At 39.8% G+C, this 25,551-nt stretch overlaps 2 non-coding genes across 2 annotated transcripts; both read left to right on the top strand.

Annotated features, from left to right (window-relative positions):
- The first annotated feature begins 9,340 nt into the window (after positions 1 to 9,340).
- LOC134320949 (U5 spliceosomal RNA) lies at positions 9,341 to 9,456 on the top strand. Its single transcript, XR_010013758.1, has one exon. It is a non-coding gene; the product is annotated as a U5 spliceosomal RNA (small nuclear RNA).
- Positions 9,457 to 20,725: 11,269 nt separating this feature from the next.
- LOC134320948 (U5 spliceosomal RNA) lies at positions 20,726 to 20,841 on the top strand. The gene has a single exon (XR_010013757.1). It is a non-coding gene; the product is annotated as a U5 spliceosomal RNA (small nuclear RNA).
- The last annotated feature ends 4,710 nt before the right edge of the window (positions 20,842 to 25,551 follow it).

The following is a 25,551-nucleotide window of genomic DNA, read 5'->3' as shown; positions in this document are numbered from 1 at the left end:
GATTGCGATTGATTTACTACATGAAAATGCATCCAAATATCACTTGTCTTCCGTCCACTCATCTTCTGTAAATACATCCTTCTCTCTTAATTCTCTTGGCACCTCACACGTCTCTTGTCAGTGACAAGTTGACACTTTTTTAAAGTGGAATCTTGATCATGGGGGAGAGGGGGGTGGACTCACCTAATAATCAGATGGATATATTAATGGATCAAGGGTTCAAGGGGGATGGTCAAACAAATTGCCATGGTAACCTCACCCAGTCAGGCAGCCACAGTGGCACCAAAAGCAGTCAATAAATTACAATGGGGGCTATGATACTCCTTAAGTGGTACAGTCCTAAAGTAGCCTGTAAGCATTTGCATTTTAATAATAATATAACTATATTTTGTTGTTGTTTTGCTTACAAGAAACTATGCTGCATTACTAATCTATACCACTACTACTGATAATAATAATAATAATAATAAAAGCATGTACATAAAATCAGCCACATAACGAATGCCAGTGTGTTTAACTGCTTGTTTATTGGAAAATTTAACTTATTACTTAGATTCACAGACTGGAGAGAAGTCGGTTCAGCCAAATCATCTGAGTCTGCCGTGTTTTGGTAAGTCTGCTCACTCGCCCTATGTGCTTAACAGCAGCCAGTCAGAGGACTCATAGGATCCGGGTTAACTGAGATTTCGGACTCGTGATTCCTGATTCAGTACAAAGATTCGAATCATTAACCCGGGTGATTCAGGAACCGCCCAGCTCTACTCTACACACACCAGCCACCAGGTGAGGGACAGTGGGTCACCACGTCACACACACACACACACACATAACAAATTTTTATTTACCACATTACTGTGAATGTTACCATTTTTATTGTTACTATTTGCACTAGTGATGTCACCCCTGAATCTGAAGCTTCGAGGCGTGTGTCAAAACAACGACACGCGTTACTTCGAATCACTGTGTCGATGCTTGATTCGGTCTACAATGATCACGTGACTGATGCCCGAAGCTTCATTTCGGCAAACAACCACGTGACTGCTTCAGGGATCGATTCAAAAGCAGCAAATCGTGGTGCGCGCTTCGAGGGGAGAGAGACGAGAGAGAGACACTACACACACACACACACACAGACACCACACAAACACACAGACACCACACAAACACACACAAACACTACACACACACACACACACAGACACCACACAAACACCACACAAACACACACAAACACTACACACACACACACACACAGACACCACACAAACACACACAGACACCACACAACACACACAAACACAACACACACACACAAACACACAGACACCACACAAACACTACACACACAGACACCACACAAACACACACAGACACCACACAACACACACAGACACTACACACTCACACACAAACACACACAGACACCACACAAACACACAGACACCACACAAACACTACACACACACACACAGACACTACACACACACACACAGACACCACACAAACACACAGACACCACACAAACACACACAAACACTACACACACACACACAGACACCACACAAACACACACAAACACTACACACACACACACACACACAGACACCACACAAACACACACAGACACCACACAACACACACAAACACAACACACACACACACAAACACAGACACCACACAAACACACACAAACACTACACACACACACACACACAGACACCACACAAACACACACAGACACCACACAACACACACAAACACAACACACACAGACACCACACAAACACACACAAACACTACACACACACACACACACACAGACACCACACAAACACACACAGACACCACACAACACACACAAACACAACACACACACACACACACAGACACTACACACACACACACAAACACCACACAAACACACACAAACACTACACACACACACACAGACACAGACACCACACAAACACTACACACACACACACACAGACACTACACACACACACACACACACACAGACATCACACAAACACACAGACACCACACAAACACTACACACACACACACAGACACTACACACACACACACAGACACCACACAAACACACAGACACCACACAAACACACACAAACACTACACACACACACACAGACACCACACAAACACACACAAACACTACACACACACACACACACAGACACCACACAAACACACACAGACACCACACAACACACACAAACACAACACACACACACACAAACACACAGACACCACACAAACACACACAAACACTACACACACACACACACACACACACAGACAGACACCACACAAACACCACACAAACACACACAAACACTACACACACACACACACACACACAGACACCACACAAACACACACAGACACCACACAACACACACAAACACAACACACACACACACACACAAACACCACACAAACACACACTAACACTACACACACACACACAGACACACACAGACACCACACAACACACACAAACACAACACACACACACAAACACACAGACACCACACAAACACACACAAACACTACACACACACACACAGACACCACACAAACACACACAGACACCACACAACACACACAGACACTACACACTCACACACAAACACACACAGACACCACACAAACACTACACACACAGACACCACACAAACACACACAGACATTACACAAACACACACAAACACTACACACTCACACACACAGACACCACACAAACACAGACACCACACAAACACACACAGACACCACACAACACACACAAACACAACACACACACACAAACACACACAGACACCACACGAACACACACAAACACTACACACACACACCACACAAACACACACAGACACCACACAACACACACAAACACACACAGACACCACACAAACACACACAGACTCTACACAAACACTACACAAACACACACAGACTCTACACAAACACTACACACTCACACACACAGACACCACACAAACACACACAGACACCACACAACACACACAAACACACAGACACCACACAAACACACACAGACTCTACACAAACACTACACAAACACACACAGACTCTACACAAACACACACAGACACCACACAAACACACACAGACACTACACAAACACACACAGACTCTACACACACAGACACTACACAAACACACACAGACTCTACACAAACACTACACAAACACTATACAGACACCACACAAACACACACAGACACTACACAAACACACACAGACTCTACACACACAGACACTACACAAACACACACAGATTCTACACAAACACACACAAACACTACACAAACACTATACAGACACCACACAAACACACACAGACTCTACACAAACACTACACAAACACACACAGACTCTACACAAACACACACAGACACCACACAAACAAACAAAGACACTACACAAACACACAGACACTACACAAACACACACAGACTCTACACAAACACACACAGACTCTACACAAACACACACAGACTCTACACAAACACACACAGACACCACACAACACACACAAACACAACACACACACACAAACACACAGACACCACACAAACACACACAAACACTACACACACACACACAGACACCACACAAACACACACAGACACCACACAACACACACAGACACTACACACTCACACACAAACACACACAGACACCACACAAACACTACACACACAGACACCACACAAACACACACAGACATTACACAAACACACACAAACACTACACACTCACACACACAGACACCACACAAACACAGACACCACACAAACACACACAGACACCACACAACACACACAAACACAACACACACACACAAACACACACAGACACCACACGAACACACACAAACACTACACACACACAGACACCACACAAACACACACAGACACCACACAACACACACAAACACACACAGACACCACACAAACACACACAGACTCTACACAAACACTACACAAACACACACAGACTCTACACAAACACTACACACTCACACACACAGACACCACACAAACACACACAGACACCACACAACACACACAAACACACAGACACCACACAAACACACACAGACTCTACACAAACACTACACAAACACACACAGACTCTACACAAACACACACAGACACCACACAAACACACACAGACACTACACAAACACACACAGACTCTACACACACAGACACTACACAAACACACACAGACTCTACACAAACACTACACAAACACTATACAGACACCACACAAACACACACAGACACTACACAAACACACACAGACTCTACACACACAGACACTACACAAACACACACAGATTCTACACAAACACACACAAACACTACACAAACACTATACAGACACCACACAAACACACACAGACTCTACACAAACACTACACAAACACACACAGACTCTACACAAACACACACAGACACCACACAAACAAACAAAGACACTACACAAACACACAGACACTACACAAACACACACAGACTCTACACAAACACACACAGACTCTACACAAACACACACAAACACTACACAAACACACACAGACACTACACAAACACTACACAAACACTACACAAACACACACAGACTCTACACAAACACACACAGACTCTACACAAACACACATTACACAAACACTACACAAACACACACAGACACTACACAAACACACAGACACTACACAAACACTACACAAACACACACAGACACTACACAAACACACACAGACACTACACAAACACACATTACACAAACACTACACAAACACACACAGACACTACACAAACACACAGACACTACACAAACACTACACAAACACACACAGACACTACACAAACACACACAGACTCTACACAAACACACACAGACTCTACACAAACACACACAGACACTACACAAACACACACAGACTCTACACAAACACACACAGACACTACACAAACAGACACTACACAAACACTACACAAACACACAAACAGACACTACACAAACACTACACAAACACACACACAGACACTACACAAACACACATAAACACTACACAAACAGACTACAAAAACATTGCACAAACACACACAGACACTACACAAACACACATTGCACAAACACACACAGACACCACACAAACACACACAGACACCACACAAACACACACAGACACTACACAAACACACACAGACACTACACAAACACACACAGACACTACACAAAAACTACACAAACACACACAGACACCACACAAACACACACAGACTCTACACAAACACACACAGACTCTACACAAACACACACAGACTCTACACAAACACACAGACTCTACAAAAACATTGCACAAACACACACAGACACTACACAAACACACATTGCACAAACACACACAGACTACACAAACACACACAGACACCACACAAACACACACAGACACTACACAAACACACACAGACACTACACAAACACTACACAAACACACACATACTCTACACAAACACACAGACACTACACAAAAACTACACAAACACACACATACTCTACACAAACACACAGACTCTACACAAACACACACAGACACACACATGCTCTACACAAACACACACAGACACTACACAAAAACTACACAAACACACACAAACACTACACAAAAACTACACAAACACACACATACTCTACACAAACACACACAAAAACTACACAAACACACACAAACACTACACAAAAACTACACAAACACACACATACTCTACACATGTAGCCAGCCTCCCCTGAAATCAATCACCATTAATTATAGCACTTCAAAAAGAACTGTAGCTACACGGTAGCTGATTATCTGAGTACAGTGACTGACATCAAACACAGAACCACACTGACTAAGTACAGACTCTGTGCTCACAAACTGGCCATCAAAACGGGCTACAAGAACTCCTGGCTCCCCACAGAACAAAGAGTGTGTACACAGTGCAACACCAACACCACAGAGACTGAGCTGCACTTCTTAACTGAGTGTCCAAAATACGCTGACATACGGGAGGTGTAATACAAAAAATTTCAGAAACGTCACCCCTAAATTCTGCTCCCTCATCAACAGCCAAAAACTGATCATCATGCTGGGAGAGGAGAAGAAGAGCAGCACTGTAGCAGCTCAGTACGTATCTGCCTGCAACAGTTGGAGAGACACGGACTGATTCACCCAAACACAGAACAGCCCTGATGGACCCACACAGACATAATGTTTGATATGCACATCTGTTTTTATTCTATTTTTATGTTTCATTTTTAATTTTATACTTTCCTAAAATTCTTTCTTCAGTCATGCTAATAAAGCTCCTTGAATTGAATTGAATTGAATTGAATTGCGAGAGAGCGAGAGAGAGAGAGAGAGAGAGAGAGAGAGTTACTAATACACAGAAAAATAGCGAGTAAGAATGGAACCAGTGAAAAAAAGAGGCCGTTCTGAAGTTTCAAGTCTCAAGTTTGCATTATCATATTAATACGACTGCGTATTAGGGCCACTGTAAAAAAATATTTTAAAGTTTTGATTTCGAGAATAAAGTCGTATAAGTTTCGATTTCGAGATTAAAGTCAAAATATTATGAGAATAAAGTCGAAATGATTATGAGAATAAAGTGGAAATATTATGGCGGAGTGTGCAGCTGTCGTAGGCTTGTCAGTTCAGAGAAGCTCGGGTCACTGTGGTTAAACCATAACCCGTGATTTGTATTGTTAGTATTGTACACTTCCATCCACATGACATGATGACTATACATGTCAATGCAATTATTTATAGCGAGTCCATAAGGCTCGGCTGAAGTACTGGCGAAGACGCAGAATATATTACTATATACTATATTAATATATAAGTTTAATGTCTTGCAATATGATACATTACATTATTTAGCCATCAAAGTATTCTGCCCAACCATGAACGTGTGTACACTTCAGCAATGACATTTTGAAGACATGCAGAACAAACCATTTAGTTTTATCAGTTGCTTTTATTTAAACATCAAATGTCATGTATTTTAATGCACTGGAACATACAGGTCCTTCTCAAAAAATTAGCATATTGTGATAAAGTTCATTATTTTCCATAATGTAATGATAAAAATTAAACTTTCATATATTTTTTATTCATTGCACACCAACTGAAATATTTCAGGTCTTTTATTGTTTTAATACTGATGATTTTGGCATACAGCTCATGAAAACCCAAAATTCCTATCTCAAAAAATTAGCATATTTCATCCGACCAATAAAAGAAAAGTGTTTTTAATACAAAAAAAGTAAACCTTCAAATAATTATGTTCAGTTATGCACTCAATACTTGGTCGGGAATCCTTTTGCAGAAATGACTGCTTCAATGCGGCGTGGCATGGAGGCAATCAGCCTGTGGCACTGCTGAGGTGTTATGGAGGCCCAGGATGCTTCGATAGCGGCCTTAAGCTCATCCAGAGTGTTGGGTCTTGTGTCTCTCAACTTTCTCTTCACAATATCCCACAGATTCTCTATGGGGTTCAGGTCAGGAGAGTTGGCAGGCCAATTGAGCACAGTAATACCATGGTCAGTAAACCATTCACCAGTGGTTTTGGCACTGTGAGCAGGTGCCAGGTCGTGCTGAAAAATGAAATCTTCATCTCCATAAAGCTTTTCAGCAGATGGAAGCATGAAGTGCTCCAAAATCTCCTGATAGCTAGCTGCATTGACCCTGCCCTTGATAAAACACAGTGGACCAACACCAGCAGCTGACATGGCACCCCAGACCATCACTGACTGTGGGTACTTGACACTGGACTTCAGGCATTTTGGCATTTCCTTCTCCCCAGTCTTCCTCCAGACTCTGGCACCTTGATTTCCGAATGACATGCAAAATTTGCTTTAATCCGAAAACAGTACTTTGGACCACTGAGCAACAGTCCAGTGCTGCTGTTTCTGGTTCAAAAGTGGCTTGACCTGGGGAATGCGGCACCTGTAGCCCATTTCCTGCACACGCCTGTGCACGGTGGCTCTGGATGTTTCTACTCCAGACTCAGTCCACTGCTTCCGCAGGTCCCCCAAGGTCTGGAATCGGCCCTTCTCCACAATCTTCCTCAGGGTCCGGTCACCTCTTCTCGTTGTGCAGCGTTTTCTGCCACACTTTTTCCTTCCCACAGACTTCCCACTGAGGTGCCTTGATACAGCACTCTGGGAACAGCCTATTCGTTCAGAAATTTCTTTCTGTGTCTTACCCTCTTGCTTGAGGGTGTCAATGATGGCCTTCTGGACAGCAGTCAGGTCGGCAGTCTTACCCATGATTGCAGTTTTGAGTAATGAACCAGGCTGGGAGTTTTTAAAAGCCTCAGGAATCTTTTGCAGGTGTTTAGAGTTAATTCGTTGATTCAGATGATTAGGTTAATAGCTCGTTTAGAGAACCTTTTCATGATATGCTAATTTTTTGAGATTTTGGGTTTTCATGAGCTGTATGCCAAAATCATCAGTATTAAAACAATAAAAGACCTGAAATATTTCAGTTGGTGTGCAATGAATAAAAAATATATGAAAGTTTAATTTTTATCATTACATTATGGAAAATAATGAACTTTATCACAATATGCTAATTTTTTGAGAAGGACCTGTCGTTTTAAAAGCTGTAAATAAAAGGATCCCTTGTCCACTAGATACACAAAGCACTTTGAGGTTTTGGCCACCAGATGTCACTAATGTGCACTGTGTTATGAAGCTTCGCGTAATGAACCTTTTGTGATACAGTGCTTCAGAAAGCTTCGGTATGCCTTCACTAATTTGCACTATTTTTATTAATATTTTACTCTACTTTATTTTTTTGCACCTGTTTTGTATATATTTGTTTTATCTTATTGTTCTGTTTTTCTCAGCAACTGATCTTTGGCAATGCGAATGTCCTTATTAGTCATGCCAATAAAGCTTCCTTTGAGTTTTGAGTTTATATGGAAGAATACAGAATACAGCGGTCACCGCAGAACTACAGCTAAACCAGGACAGATAAGATTTAGAAGTGGGCGTGGCCACATCGCGTTTCCCATCATGCACCGCAATGCAAAAGTTAAAAAAAGTAAAAATAAATCATTATTTTTAACGTACTTTTATGTTTCTGAGTTGATTTTAAAGCAAGCATTGTAATGTCTACTTTTACTAATTATAATATGTTACTTTGGAAACTAATCTGAAATAAGTGGGAGCTTACTCTATTGTGGAAATACATAGCTTATGTTGTGGTCGTGCTCTCACGCGGTTGATCTGTATACTCTTGTTTCTCTTCATCTCGTTTAAATCTTTCGCCTTTTACTAAAGATTTCCGTGGGGAGGAACATTATGAGTTTCAATCAATTTTTTGATGCCCTGCTTCACTGCGGGGCTTCCTAATAACTGTTAAAGAAAGAATCAATCTTGCAATGAACTAGAACATCAGTAGATACGATCATATACTGTTCAAATGATGAGTCAAATTCTTATTAGATCGGTTCCTTTCATAAACTCGCTTTAATCTGAGTCACTCAGTAATACGATCAGGTTCATTTGAGTCACTTAAGACCCATCTCCCCCTCCCGTCCAACAAATAAAGTAAATCACAACTGTTAGGATCCACAGACACATTATTAGGTTACAGATTTTAATTTTAAATTACACACACCAAAAACAAACAAACACAATTTAAATACAAATAACAACAAATGGAACAAAATTTAAAAATGTGAAGTTAAAATTAAAATATGTTAAATGTAGAACAACAATACAGCGGGTATTAGGGCCACTTTAAAGAAAAATCTTTTTTAAGTTTCGATTTTGAGAATAAAGTCGTATAAATTTCGATTTTGAGATTATATACTAAATAATTACGAAATTAAAGTCAAAATAATTACTAGATTAAAGTCAAAATAATTATGAGATTAAAGTCTAAATAATTACTAGATTAAAGTCAAAATAATTACGAGATTAAAGTCTAAATAATTATGAGATTAAAGTCTAAATAATTACTAGATTAAAGTCAAAATAATTACGAGATTAAAGTCTAAATAATTACTAGATTAAAGTCAAAATAATTTTACGATTAAAGTGTAAATAATTACTAGATTAAAGTCAAAATAATTACGAGATTAAAGTCAAAATAATTACTAGATTAAAGTCTAAATAATTACGAGATTAAAGTCTAAATAATTACGAGATTAAAGTCAAAGTAATTACGAGATTAAAGTCAAAATAATTACGAGATTAAAGTCAAAATAATTACAATATTAAAGTCTAAATAATTACGAGATTAAAGTCAAAATAATTATGAGATTAAAGTCAAAATAATTACGAGATTAAAGTTGAAATAATTACGAGATTAATGTCAAAATGATTATGAGATTAAAGTCTAAATAATTACAATATTAAAGTCAAAATAATTACGAGATTAAAGTCGAAATATTATGGCCATAGCAACCTCCTTGTGTTAAAATGAGGGATGTTCATGATTTGTTATACTTTTATATCGGTTTCACAAATAAAGAAATCCCCCATCTCCTGTAACATCAGCACCAGTTTGTTATTAGTATAAGAACGCTAAAATGGCTTTGCTATAAACTGGGTTTATTTAGAAGAACGTGCGCCACCAGTACGCTTGGCGTCTGCGTCATCGCCAGTACCTCAACAGAGCCTTATGGAATCGTACAATAGACTAAAGCTGTGTGGCATCGCTATAAATGATTGCACTGACATGTTTAGTCATCATGTCGTGTGGATGAAAGTGTACAATACAAACACCCGTGTGCCAATTAGAATATAGAGTAAAAATGAAATATTTTAAATAGCTATGTAAACAAAAACAACCAAGCTGAAAAAAGGCAAATGTGCAAAAAAGTATATAACTATATACATACATATACAAAAACTACACATCATTTATGCATAAATTGAGGTTAATTGAGACCTCGGACTCATGATTCCTGATTCAGTATGAAGATTCAAATCATTAACCAGGGTGATTCAGGAACCGTCCAGCTCAAATTTTAAATCATTTGTTTACCTTCAAGAGGATCTTTATCCCGAGTCCAGAGATTAATCGCTGATACACATGTGCGAAGTTCGAATAGAATAAAAAAAATAATTTTGTTGATGCTGATAAAATCGTACATTTGCAAGAAGCAATAAAACCAGAAAAAATACAAATTTCTCTGAGAAAAGCACTGAATAAATACTATGATTCAAAGCAGCTCAATTCTACTGGCAATCATTTTTATGTGTTTGCAAGAAAGGCATTTCATAACACAGCAAAATTACCTGGCTGCTTAAATAACACTTATATAATGTAGTAAAAATCTATTAAACATCTTTCAACATGAGACCTCTAAAGGGGCAATTGTAACCTAAAGGTTAAAGTACTGGAATAGTAATCAAATTGCTGGTTTAAACCCCACCACTGCCTTTGTTTAATCAACAAAATACTTTTTAAAAATGTTTTTACTGATCTGAAATAAAAAAAAACCTTTAAATTTAATGCCTGCAACACACAAAATAAGAATGAAAAGTTTATAGAACATTCAGTTTTTGAAACATTTTCCAAGAAGCAGGTGAACTGGTAACACATGAGGTTATCATGATACGGTTTTGAATAAGGATCCACTAAAGGCTCAGTTTCTGCAATCAAGATAAGTTGAGCCAAAACAATGCTTAATTACATAAAATACATGTGTAATTGAAAAATAAATTAATACATTTGCTTGATGTATTTCTGTTAAAACCAGTTCCCAAACCGTGATACGAATACCAATGATGGTATGCAAAACACACTTTAGTGACACTTAAGATAACCTTAAGAATTTACTGTATGTTCCCCCACACCAAACACATCAAACTATGTCTTTATGGATCTTGCAGGGGCATAGTCAGGCAGGCAATAGTATTATCACATTTATATTGCAAGATTTAACACAACTTGCTAGTCTGTTGTGACAGATATTTCATTGTGTCTATAAAAAGTCACCATTCAAACGAGCAGATATGAGTGTTAAGCAGTAGCATTGTGACAAGTCAGGGTGTCATGTGCTTTAAATCAACATGTCTATAGAACAATCATTGAATTACTCAGCTCAACACCCTGATTGGCTTGCCACAATCATATTCTAATCAAACATTTCTAAAGTGTGGTTATGCATTGGCTTTATTGTTTCAATCAGTTTGGAGGCAGACATTATTTGCATTCACAAGAAAAATTACATTTAGACAACACCAACAATGATTTGCTATTTAAAAAACACACAAAGTAAAGCATTTCTTGTTTACTTTTATTTGTTTTTATTTTGAGTTTTAACCACCATTTAAATCCTAGTCAGATTTGCAATGGACCTGGTTTTCCCACAAACACTGGGTGCGAGGCAGGAATTGACCCTAAACAGGGCACCAAAGGGAAGGAAATTATTCATTGAAATGAGAGTGAAAACTGAGATAACTAAAAATAAATAAAATCTAAAGGGTGAAACATGTCTCTGATTGGGTAAAAGCTTCAGGACATAGTTGGAATACAACGGCACTTGACCAGTGTGACCCTAAGTGTCCGTGACTTACTTTTTTAGGCAAAAGTGGTCGAGCTTGAGATCTTGAATCCGTATCAGAGGGGCGGCACGGTGGCCCTGTCGCTTCACAGCAAGAAGGGTTCGATTCCCAGGTGGAGCAGTCCGGGTCCTTTCTGTGTGGAGTTTGCATGTTCTTCCCATGTCTGTGTGGGTTTCCTCCGGGAGCTCCGGTTTCCTCCCACAGACCAAAGACATGCAAGTGAGGTGAATTGTCCATGACGGTGTTTGACAAACACAGTGTTTGACTGTGTTGATGAATCTTGTGTAATGAGTATCTACCTGTTCTGTCATGAATGTAACCAAAGTGTGTAAAACATGACGTTAAAATCTTAATAAATAAATACATATCAAAAGCATAAAAGGTGAGAGACTGTGCATGTGAAATATGGTGTATGTAAAGCCGTGTCTACAGGATTTGTATGCAACACCAAGTACACTCGTTTTGTTAAAAAACATGAAAACCTTCATTGCTTTCTAAAGGCAATTGTTTTTAAGAAAGATAAAATATGTACACCTTAAAAATATACTTTATATTTCAGTGGCTGCAGTCATTTTTAAGATCTGATTTCCAGGCAGCGTTCATACTTTGTGCTACTTGCACCAAAATTTGAATATCACAGCTTTAAGGGGTTTGCCAGCCAACAGGAACCACTAGCATGCAGTCTTTTTCTATTCGGTATGCTAGAACACTTGACTGTTTCAGAAAGTGTTGTTTCCCACTCACCAACTGTATAAAACCTAAGGACCTAAATGTAACATAAGTCCTGGCTGCCCCGGGAGGAGAGGCTGTGCCAGCACTGCTGTAACGGATCTAGGGCTATGACGGACAGGAGGGGCGGACACACGCAGAGATTTAAGATACAAACTATGTTTAATATTAAAAATAAAGACAAAACAAAGGAATACAAACAAACATACAGGACTAACAGGGAAAACAAAGCTAATAGGGCTAAACAGGCTAATGGGGCTAAACAGGCTAACGGGGCTAAACAGGCAAACGGACTAATCAGAACTAAACTAAATGCTAACTAATCTAAACATACAAAGACTAAGCTAAACAGGAACTAAACAGGACTGAATAGGGACTAACAGAACTAAAGCTAATTAACAAAAGGCTAACACAGAGAGCTAACAAACAAAGGGCTAAGGCTAATACAGGGAGCTAACGAACAAAGGGCTAAATAAACTAAACAGACAGGAACATGAACTAACTACACAGGAACATTTGACAAATAAGACATGAACAGAACAAAACAAAACAGAACAGAACAAACAAACCGGATGGGACGGAACAGAGCAAGGCAGAATAGTTCAGACAGAACTTCAGGTATCAGAGGCACAAACCAAACAGAGTCACCAAGAACAGTCTCCAACCAGCCTTGCCCAGAGCCTCTCTTAAATACTGGCAGCCAGGGCTAATTAGCCCCAACTAGACTGAATGTGCTCATGGAGAGGAGGGCGTGGCACACAGGAGTTTCAGAGCACACTGAGGCTCCAAGCGTGACAACTGCACTCTCAGTAAAGTAGAGACAGAGTACTTCCTCACCCAATGTACCAAACACCACCACATCCGGGCCCAATTCTTCCCAAATTTAACACCATCATCCCCAATTTCAACTCCCTCCCAGACCCCGACAAACTGCCCCACCCACTGGGGGAACACCGAGAGAGCTGCACACTAGCGGCACTCTACACTAGTGGTGGTAAATTCGGTTCATTTTATGGACTCGGGTTAATCTGAGTCACTCAGTAATGTGATCCGGTTCACTTGAGTCACTTGTACTGACATCTTGATTGCGATTGATTTACTACATGAAAATGCATCCAAATATCACTTGTCTTCCGTCCACTCATCTTCTGTAAATACATCCTTCTCTCTTAATTCTCTTGGCACCTCACACGTCTCTTGTCAGTGACAAGTTGACACTTTTTTAAAGTGGAATCTTGATCATGGGGGAGAGGGGGGTGGACTCACCTAATAATCAGATGGATATATTAATGGATCAAGGGTTCAAGGGGGATGGTCAAACAAATTGCCATGGTAACCTCACCCAGTCAGGCAGCCACAGTGGCACCAAAAGCAGTCAATAAATTACAATGGGGGCTATGATACTCCTTAAGTGGTACAGTCCTAAAGTAGCCTGTAAGCATTTGCATTTTAATAATAATATAACTATATTTTGTTGTTGTTTTGCTTACAAGAAACTATGCTGCATTACTAATCTATACCACTACTACTGATAATAATAATAATAATAATAAAAGCATGTACATAAAATCAGCCACATAACGAATGCCAGTGTGTTTAACTGCTTGTTTATTGGAAAATTTAACTTATTACTTAGATTCACAGACTGGAGAGAAGTCGGTTCAGCCAAATCATCTGAGTCTGCCGTGTTTTGGTAAGTCTGCTCACTCGCCCTATGTGCTTAACAGCAGCCAGTCAGAGGACTCATAGGATCCGGGTTAACTGAGATTTCGGACTCGTGATTCCTGATTCAGTACAAAGATTCGAATCATTAACCCGGGTGATTCAGGAACCGCCCAGCTCTACTCTACACACACCAGCCACCAGGTGAGGGACAGTGGGTCACCACGTCACACACACACACACACACACATAACAAATTTTTATTTACCACATTACTGTGAATGTTACCATTTTTATTGTTACTATTTGCACTAGTGATGTCACCCCTGAATCTGAAGCTTCGAGGCGTGTGTCAAAACAACGACACGCGTTACTTCGAATCACTGTGTCGATGCTTGATTCGGTCTACAATGATCACGTGACTGATGCCCGAAGCTTCATTTCGGCAAACAACCACGTGACTGCTTCAGGGATCGATTCAAAAGCAGCAAATCGTGGTGCGCGCTTCGAGGGGAGAGAGACGAGAGAGAGACACTACACACACACACACACACAGACACCACACAAACACACAGACACCACACAAACACACACAAACACTACACACACACACACAGACACCACACAAACACCACACAAACACACACAAACACTACACACACACACACACACAGACACCACACAAACACACAGACACCACACAACACACACAAACACAACACACACACAGACACCACACACACACACACAGACACCACACAAACACACAGACACCACACAAACACTACACACACACACACACAGACACCACACAAACACACACAGACACCACACAACACACACAGACACTACACACTCACACACAGACACCACACAAACACACAGACACCACACAAACACTACACACACAGACACCACACAAACACACACAGACACCACACAACACACACACACCCAGACACCACACAAACACACACAGACTCTACACAAACACTACACAAACACACACAGACTCTACACACTCACACACACACCACACAAACACCACACAACACACACAAACACACAGACACCACACAAACACACACAGACACCACACAAACACTACACACACACACACACACACAGACACCACACAAACACACACAGACACCACACAACACACACAGACACTACACACTCACACACAGACACCACACAAACACACAGACACCACACAAACACTACACACACACAGACACCACACAAACACACACAGACACCACACAACACACACACACACAGACACCACACAAACACACAGACTCTACACAAACACTACACAAACACACACAGACTCTACACAAACACTACACACTCACACACACAGACACCACACAAACACCACACAACACACACAAACACACAGACACCACACAAACACACACAGACTCTACACAAACACACACAGACACCACACAAACACACACAGACACTACACAAACACACACAAACACACACAGACTCTACACACACACACACACAGACTCTACACAAACACACACAAACACTACACAAACACTATACAGACACCACACAAACAGACTCTACACAAACACTACACAAACACTACACAAACACACACAGACTCTACACAAACACACACAGACACCACACAAACAAACAAAGACACTACACAAACACACAGACACTACACAAACACACATAAACACTACACAAACACACACAGACACTACACAAACACTACACACACACACAGACACTACACAAACACACAGACTCTACACAAACAAACACTACACAAACACACATTACACAAACACACACAGACACTACACAAACACACAGACACTACACAAACACACACAGACACTACACAAACACACACAGACTCTACACAAACACACACAGACACTACACACACACACAGACACTACACAAACACACACAGACACTACACAAACAAACACAGACACTACACAAACATTGCACAAACACCACACAAACACACACAGACACTACACAAACACACACACCACACAAACACCACACAAACACACACAGACACTACACAAACACACAGACACTACACAAACACACACAGACTCCACAAACACACACAGACACTACACAAACACTACACAAACACACACAGACACTACACAAACACACATAAACACTACACAAACACACAGATTACACAAACATTGCACAAACACACACAGACACCACACAAACACACACAGACACTACACAAACACACACAGACACTACACAAACACACACAGACTCTACACAAACACACACAGACACTACACAAACACTACACAAACACACAGACACTACACAAACACACAAACACTACACAAACACACACAGACACTACACAAACACACACAGACACTACACAAACACACATTGCACAAACACACAGACACCACACAAACACACACAGACACCACACAAACATTGCACAAACACACACAGACACTACACACACACATTGCACAAACACACACAGACACCACACAAACACACACAGACACTACACAAACACACACAGACACTACACAAACACACATTGCACAAACACACATTGCACAAACACACACAGACACTACACAAACACACAGAGACTACACAAACATTGCACAAACACACACAGACACCACACAAACACACACACCACACAAACACACACAGACACCACACAAACACACACAAACACAACACACACACAGACTACACAAACACTACACAAACACACACATACTCTACACAAACACACAGACACTACACAGACACTACACAAACACACACATACTCTACACAAACACACAGACTCTACACAAACACACACAGACACACACATACTCTACACAAACACACACAGACACTACACAAAAACTACACACACACAAACACTACACAAAAACTACACAAACACACACATACTCTACACAAACACACACAGACACTACACAAAAACTACACAAACACACACAAACACTACACAAAAACTACACAAACACACACATACTCTACACAAACACACACAGACACCGCACCGCATCAGGACCAGCCTCCCCTGAAATCAATCACCATTAATTATAGCACTTCAAAAAGAACTGTAGCTACACGGTAGCTGATTATCTGAGTACAGTGACTGACATCAAACACAGAACCACACTGACTAAGTACAGACTCTGTGCTCACAAACTGGCCATCAAAACGGGCTACAAGAACTCCTGGCTCCCCACAGAACAAAGAGTGTGTACACAGTGCAACACCAACACCACAGAGACTGAGCTGCACTTCTTAACTGAGTGTCCAAAATACGCTGACATACGGGAGGTGTAATACAAAAAATTTCAGAAACGTCACCCCTAAATTCTGCTCCCTCATCAACAGCCAAAAACTGATCATCATGCTGGGAGAGGAGAAGGAGAGCAGCACTGTAGCAGCTCAGTACGTATCTGCCTGCAACAGTTGGAGAGACACGGACTGATCCACCCAAACACAGAACATTTACATTTACATTTTCAGCATTTAGTAGACGCTCTTATCCAGAGCGACTTACAGAAGTGCTTCTATAGTGAACATTTCATTTCTCAAGTTTAGGTAAACAACAGTCGAAGACCACAAATCTGCTAAAACCTGTTAGAACCAAAGTGGCTTTTTTTTTTTTTTTTTAAATGGAAAAGATTGTTAGTAAATAAGTACAAGTCAGCCTAAGTGTTTAGTAAAGAGGTGGGTTTTTAATCGTTTTTTTAAAGACAGCAAGAGACTCAGATGTTCGGACAGACAAAGGAAGTTCGTTCCACCATTTGGGCGCTAGTACAGAGAAGAGCCTTGATGCTTGTCTTCCTCTAGTCCTGGATGGAGGCTCAAGTCGAGCGAGACTAGAGGCTCGGAGGTTGCGTGGTACAGAGCGGGGTTTGATTAGACCCCGAAGGTAGCTTGGGGCTGGTCCATTTTTGGCTTTGTAGGCGAGCGTCAGTGTTTTAAACTGAATGCGTGCAGCTACAGGAAGCCAGTGAAGAGAACGCAGCAGTGGGGTGATGTGGCAGTGTTTGGGTTGGTTAAAAACCAGATGGGCAGCTGCATTTTGAATGAGCTGTAAGGGTTTAATCGTGGACATGGGAGCTCCAGCCAGAAGGGAGTTGCAGTAGTCCAACCGTGAGATTACAAGTGATTGCACCAGAATCTGGGTAGCTTCCCTGGAGAGAAATGGCCGAATCTTCCTGATGTTGTACAGGAGGAACCGGCACGATCTTGTCATGTTGGCTATATAAGGAGAGAATGTCAGCTGGTTATCAAGAACACCACCAAGACTTCTTACCTTATCGGATGGTCTGATCTGGGAGTCATCCAGAGAAATGACTAGGTCCTGGGTTGGAGACTGATCTCCAGGAATGAGCAACATCTCTGTCTTGCTGGGATTAAGTTTTAGATGATGAGCCGACATCCATTGTGAGATATCTCGCAGACATGCTGAGATGCGAGCTGAGACTTGCGTGTCTGAAGGAGGAAATGACAGAACGAGCTGAGTGTCATCTGCATAGGAGTGGTAGGAGAAGCCATGGGAGGCTATGACCTTGCCCAGAGAGCGGGTGTAGATAGAGAAAAGAAGTGGGCTGAGTACAGAGCCCTGAGGAACACCGGTTGAGAGAGTGCATGGGGGAGATATGGATCCCCTCCATGACACTTGGTAGGAGCACCCTTCTAGGTAGGAGGCCATCCATTGCCATGCTGAACCTGTTACTCCAAGGTTGGAGAGAGTGGACAGGAGAATGCTGTGATTCACTGTGTCGAAGGCTGCAGAAAGGTCAAGAAGAATAAGGACAGATGACAGTTTGGCTGCTTTGGCTGCATGAAGCTTCTCAGTAACCGCTATTGTATACATCAAAGTATTCTGCCCAACCATGAACGTGTGTACACTTCAGCAATGACATTTTGAAGACATGCAGAACAAACCATTTAGTTTTATCAGTTGCTTTTATTTAAACATCAAATGTCATGTATTTTAATGCACTGGAACATAGTTTTAAAAGCTGTAAATAAAAGGATCCCTTGTCCACTAGATACACAAAGCACTTTGAGGTTTTGGCCACCAGATGTCACTAATGTGCACTGTGTTATGAAGCTTCGCGTAATGAACCTTTTGTGATACAGTTAGGAGGAAAGCTTCAGTGCTTCAGAAAGCTTCGGTATGCCTTCACTAATTTGCACTATTTTTATTAATATTTTACTCTACTTTATTTTTTTGCACCTGTTTTGTATATATTTGTTTTATCTTATTGTTCTGTTTTTCTCAGCAACTGATCTTTGGCAATGCGAATGTCCTTATTAGTCATGCCAATAAAGCTTCCTTTGAGTTTTGAGTTTATATGGAAGAATACAGAATACAGCGGTCACCGCAGAACTACAGCTAAACCAGGACAGATAAGATTTAGAAGTGGGCGTGGCCACATCGCGTTTCCCATCATGCACCGCAATGCAAAAGTTAAAAAAAGTAAAAATAAATCATTATTTTTAACGTACTTTTATGTTTCTGAGTTGATTTTAAAGCAAGCATTGTAATGTCTACTTTTACTAATTATAATATGTTACTTTGGAAACTAATCTGAAATAAGTGGGAGCTTACTCTATTGTGGAAATACATAGCTTATGTTGTGGTCGTGCTCTCACGCGGTTGATCTGTATACTCTTGTTTCTCTTCATCTCGTTTAAATCTTTCGCCTTTTACTAAAGATTTCCGTGGGGAGGAACATTATGAGTTTCAATCAATTTTTTGATGCCCTGCTTCACTGCGGGGCTTCCTAATAACTGTTAAAGAAAGAATCAATCTTGCAATGAACTAGAACATCAGTAGATACGATCATATACTGTTCAAATGATGAGTCAAATTCTTATTAGATCGGTTCCTTTCATAAACTCGCTTTAATCTGAGTCACTCAGTAATACGATCAGGTTCATTTGAGTCACTTAAGACCCATCTCCCCCTCCCGTCCAACAAATAAAGTAAATCACAACTGTTAGGATCCACAGACACATTATTAGGTTACAGATTTTAATTTTAAATTACACACACCAAAAACAAACAAACACAATTTAAATACAAATAACAACAAATGGAACAAAATTTAAAAATGTGAAGTTAAAATTAAAATATGTTAAATGTAGAACAACAATACAGCGGGTATTAGGGCCACTTTAAAGAAAAATCTTTTTTAAATTTCGATTTTGAGAATAAAGTCGTATAAATTTCGATTTTGAGATTAAAGTCAAAACATGAGAATAAAGTCGAAATGTTACAAGATTAAAGTCGAAATAATTACTAGATTAAAGTCTAAATAATTACGAAATTAAAGTCAAAATAATTACTAGATTAAAGTCAAAATAATTATGAGATTAAAGTCTAAATAATTACTAGATTAAAGTCAAAATAATTACGAGATTAAAGTCTAAATAATTATGAGATTAAAGTCTAAATAATTACTAGATTAAAGTCAAAATAATTACGAGATTAAAGTCTAAATAATTACTAGATTAAAGTCAAAATAATTTTACGATTAAAGTGTAAATAATTACTAGATTAAAGTCAAAATAATTACGAGATTAAAGTCAAAATAATTACTAGATTAAAGTCTAAATAATTACGAGATTAAAGTCTAAATAATTACGAGATTAAAGTCAAAGTAATTACGAGATTAAAGTCAAAATAATTACGAGATTAAAGTCTAAATAATTACGAGATTAAAGTCAAAATAATTACTAGATTAAAGTAAATAATTACGAGATTAAAGTCAAAATAATTACAATATTAAAGTCTAAATAATTACGAGATTAAAGTTAAAATAATTATGAGATTAAAGTCAAAATAATTACGAGATTAAAGTTGAAATAATTACGAGATTAATGTCAAAATGATTATGAGATTAAAGTCAAAATAATTATGAGATTAAAGTCAAAATAATTACGAGATTAAAGTCGAAATATTATGGCCATAGCAACCTCCTTGTGTTAAAATGAGGGATGTTCATGATTTGTTATACTTTTATATCGGTTTCACAAATAAAGAAATCCCCCATCTCCTGTAACATCAGCACCAGTTTGTTATTAGTATAAGAACGCTAAAATGGCTTTGCTATAAACTGGGTTTATTTAGAAGAACGTGCGCCACCAGTACGCTTGGCGTCTGCGTCATCGCCAGTACCTCAACAGAGCCTTATGGAATCGTACAATAGACTAAAGCTGTGTGGCATCGCTATAAATGATTGCACTGACATGTTTAGTCATCATGTCGTGTGGATGAAAGTGTACAATACAAACACCCGTGTGCCAATTAGAATATAGAGTAAAAATGAAATATTTTAAATAGCTATGTAAACAAAAACAACCAAGCTGAAAAAAGGCAAATGTGCAAAAAAGTATATAACTATATACATACATATACAAAAACTACACATCATTTATGCATAAATTGAGGTTAATTGAGACCTCGGACTCATGATTCCTGATTCAGTATGAAGATTCAAATCATTAACCAGGGTGATTCAGGAACCGTCCAGCTCAAATTTTAAATCATTTGTTTACCTTCAAGAGGATCTTTATCCCGAGTCCAGAGATTAATCGCTGATACACATGTGCGAAGTTCGAATAGAATAAAAAAAATAATTTTGTTGATGCTGATAAAATCGTACATTTGCAAGAAGCAATAAAACCAGAAAAAATACAAATTTCTCTGAGAAAAGCACTGAATAAATACTATGATTCAAAGCAGCTCAATTCTACTGGCAATCATTTTTATGTGTTTGCAAGAAAGGCATTTCATAACACAGCAAAATTACCTGGCTGCTTAAATAACACTTATATAATGTAGTAAAAATCTATTAAACATCTTTCAACATGAGACCTCTAAAGGGGCAATTGTAACCTAAAGGTTAAAGTACTGGAATAGTAATCAAATTGCTGTTTTAAACCCCACCACTGCCAGGTTGCCACTGTTGGGCCCTTGAACAAGGCCATTAACCCTTAATTGCCTAGACTGTATATGTACAGTGCATCACAAAAGTGAGTACACCCCTCACATTTCTGCAGATATTTAAGTATATCTTTTCATGGGACAACACTGACAAAATGACACTTTGACACAATGAAAAGTAGTCTGTGTGCAGCTTATATAACAGTGTAAATGTATTCTTCCCTCAAAATAACTCAATATACAGCCATTAATGTCTAAACCACCGGCAACAAAAGTGAGTACACCCCTAAGAGACTACACCCCTAAATGTCCAAATTGAGCACTGCTTGTCATTTTCCCTCCAAAATGTCATGTGACTCGTTAGTGTTACTACGTCTCAGGTGTGCATAGGGAGCAGGTGTGTTCAATTTAGTAGTACAGCTCTCACACTCTCTCATACTGGTCACTGAAAGTTCCAACATGGCACCTCATGGCAAAGAACTCTCTGAGGATCTTAAAAGACGAATTGTTGCGCTACATGAAGATGGCCAAGGCTACAAGAAGATTGCCAACACCCTGAAACTGAGCTGCAGCACAGTGGCCAAGATCATCCAGTGTTTTAAAAGAGCAGGGTCCATTCAGAACAGACCTCGCGTTGGTCGTCCAAAGAAGCTGAGTGCACGTGCTCAGCGTCACATCCAACTGCTGTCTTTGAAAGATAGGCGCAGGAGTGCTGTCAGCATTGCTGCAGAGATTGAAAAGGTGGGGGGTCAGCCTGTCAGTGCTCAGACCATACGCCGCACACTACATCAAATTGGTCTGCATGGCTGTCACCCCAGAAGGAAGCCTCTTCTGAAGTCTCTACACAAGAAAGCCTGCAACAGTTTGCTGAAGACATGTCAACAAAGGACATGGATTACTGGAACCATGTCCTATGGTCTGATGAGACCAAGATTAATTTGTTTGGTTCAGATGGTCTCAAGCATGTGTGGCGGCAATCAGGTGAGGAGTACAAAGATAAGTGTGTCATGCCTACAGTCAAGCATGGTGGTGGGAATGCCATGGTCTGGGGCTGCATGAGTGCAGCAGGTGTTGGGGAGTTACATTTCATTGAGGGACACATGAACTCCAATATGTACTGTGAAATACTGAAGCAGAGCATGATCACCTCCCTCCGGAAACTGGGTCGCAGGGCAGTGTTCCAGCATGATAATGACCCCAAACACACCTCTATGACGACCACTGCTTTATTGAAGAGGCTGAGGGTAAAGGTGATGGACTGGCCAAGCATGTCTCCAGACCTAAACCCAATAGAACATCTTTGGGGCATCCTCAAGCGGAAGGTGGAGGAGCGCAAAGTCTCGAATATCCGCCAGCTCCGTGATGTCGTCATGGAGGAGTGGAAAAGCATTCCAGTGGCAACCTGTGAAGCTCTGGTAAACTCCATGCCCAGGAGAGTTAAGGCAGTTCTGGGAAATAATGGTGGCCACACAAAATATTGACACTTCAGGAACTTTCACTAAGGGGTGTACTCACTTTTGTTGCCGGTGGTTTAGACATTAATGGCTGTATATTGAGTTATTTTGAGGGAAGAATACATTTACACTGTTATATAAGCTGCACACAGACTACTTTTCATTGTGTCAAAGTGTCATTTTGTCAGTGTTGTCCCATGAAAAGATATACTTAAATATCTGCAGAAATGTGAGGGGTGTACTCACTTTTGTGATACACTGTATGTATGTATGTCGCTTTGGATAAAAGTGTCTGCTAAATACAGATAAATGTAAATCTAAAGAATATCATCCTGTACAGCATGTAGCTTGTTGTAGAGACTCTCTCTCTCTCTCTCTCTCTCTCTCTCTCTCTCTCTCTCTCTCTCTCTCTCTCTTTGTAATTTGGGTCAGTCATGAAAAATAGAGAATAGTTGATTTAAGCAATGTTCAGTAAAATAATTATTGAAAGTATATTAAGTTTTTTTTATTATTTCTAGAGACACTAGACCAGGGGTGGGCAAATTTTCGGCTCAAGGGCCACACTGGGTTTTAAAAATTGACAGATGGGGTGGGTGGGTGCGGGGGTGGGTATTTGGAAGTAATTTATTTTTGTGATAAAAGGAAGAATTTTTTTAAATATAAATGAAACACCAGACTCATCCCATTATGTGCACAATTACACATGCGTGAATGTGATTTTTTAAATGTATTTTTTATTATTTTTATCTTTGTTTCTACTTGGTGTATCGCCGTCTAAACAAAACCAATTCAGCGTTTAAAGCAGAACTTTCTACATAAGTTAATGGTTTATGTGTGACGTTGTAAACCAGCCAAGTGGTTAGATCACGCTGGTGTGATAAGCGACTCCAGAGGGTAGTTTTAGGACAATTTTGTAAATACTCAGCGGGCCGGATTAAACAGCCTAAGTATGTGGCCCGCAGGCTGTAGTTTGCCCACCACTGCACTAGACGTTTAAAGGTTGGAATAATAAAATTTTTGTGCGTTTAATAGAAATTGATAGTTTTATTTACCAAGGTCGCATTAACATTGTTTTATATATTTCATATT

This window comes from Trichomycterus rosablanca, chromosome 9, assembly GCF_030014385.1.
Source record: "Trichomycterus rosablanca isolate fTriRos1 chromosome 9, fTriRos1.hap1, whole genome shotgun sequence".
Taxonomy (NCBI): Eukaryota; Metazoa; Chordata; class Actinopteri; order Siluriformes; family Trichomycteridae; genus Trichomycterus; species Trichomycterus rosablanca.
This window is presented reverse-complemented; position numbering and strand designations above follow the sequence as displayed.